Consider the following 1,604-nt stretch of genomic DNA (forward strand, 5'->3'; position numbering starts at 1 on the left):
AAAGAGTGCTGGAAGGGGATATTGAGATCTTGTTCTTTTCCTGTCTCTATCTTTACCTCTATCCACAGAAGAAACAATTTCCTCTATCATAAATTCACAACATTAGGAACTATTTTGCCTCAAACCATATAACAAAAAAGCCAACTGACCACAGACTGAAATCAAAACATACTTTTCAAGCTCCTTATAAGCTAATTCTCCAAAGTATTTTGTGAAACATGAAGCCAACATAGAAGAAGGGTATAAATGACACATGTTGACTTTATTAATCAGTGTTTGAAAACAGTCTCCTAAAATTAAAAAAAAAATCACCTTCTATACAAAATTAGATAAAAGAAGGTTGGCTGTGGTTTATAAAATTATCATTGGATTATATGGAAAAACATGTGTTTTAAGTATGATATTTTCTACATTTTTATATTGCAAATATATATAAAGCTTAAAATGTATATGATACTGTAGCTGGAGAGTTTCTCTCTGGGTCCTGCCAAGCCCCGGCAGTCCTGCAGCTCACTTATAAAGTAAACACACAGACACATTATTTAAACTGTTTGGCCTAATGGTTCAAACTTCTTGCTATGTAGTTCTTCTATCTTAATTAACCCATTTCTATTATCTATACCTTGCCACATGGCTCATGACTTACGGGTACTTTACATTCTGCTCCTCATCTGCCTTAGCACTCCACTTCCCAGCATTCTCCTCCCTCTTTGTCCCGCATATACATTTTGCCTGGCTACTGGCCAATCAGCGTTTTATTGATCAGTCAACCATCCATAGCATAATACAATGTGCTGCCACATTGATTTTTTTTTCATATAGAAATAACAGTTTTGTAGTGAGTGGGACGTCTACCTGCGGGTCATAGCGATCAAGGTGTTGGTCACCAGGGAGCGAAATAAAAATGGGTGATGTTGAGAAAGGCAAGTAGATTTTTTTCAGAAGTGTGTCCAGTGCCACACTGTGGAAAAGGGAGGCAAGCATAAGACTGGAACAAATCTCCATGGTCTGTTTGGGAGGAAGACTGGTCAGGTGACTGGATTCTTGTACACAGATGCCAACAAGAACAAAGTCATCACCTGGGGAGAGGACACCCTGATGGAGTATTTGCAGAATCCCAAAGAGTACATCCCTGGAACAAAAATAATCTTCACTGGAATTAAGAAGGGAGAAAGGGCAGACCTAATAGTTTATCTTAAAAAGACTACTAATGAGTAATTCCACTGCCTTATTTATTACAAAACAAATGTCTCATGGGTTATAATGTGTACTATAATTTAATTCATACATCAAAATTCAGATCATGAATGGCTAACAATGTTTTTGTTAGGACAGTCCTGATTTAAGTAAAAATGACTTATAGTAAAGTAGATATGATCCTTTCAAAAAATAACAATTCCAGTCACTATCACAGCTCTCACTTTCTCAAGATTGGATTGGACTTACTAATGTTATACTTTCCACAAAGATGGGGTATCACCTCAAAACTGTTGAATAGTTTTATATTTAAATTTATATAACTGGGAATATGGATATGTTTAAACACTGGGAAAATTCTATCAATCTCTCAGAAACAAGAAGACTCACCTGTGCTTCAGTTTGTA

At 36.0% G+C, this 1,604-nt stretch overlaps 1 pseudogene; it reads left to right on the forward strand.

Annotated features, from left to right (window-relative positions):
- The first annotated feature begins 897 nt into the window (after positions 1-897).
- On the forward strand, positions 898-1,322 carry LOC143270917 (cytochrome c pseudogene; annotated as a pseudogene).
- Positions 1,323-1,604: the final 282 nt, after the last annotated feature.

This window comes from Peromyscus maniculatus, chromosome X (assembly GCF_049852395.1).
Source record: "Peromyscus maniculatus bairdii isolate BWxNUB_F1_BW_parent chromosome X, HU_Pman_BW_mat_3.1, whole genome shotgun sequence".
Lineage (NCBI taxonomy): Eukaryota > Metazoa > Chordata > Mammalia > Rodentia > Cricetidae > Peromyscus > Peromyscus maniculatus.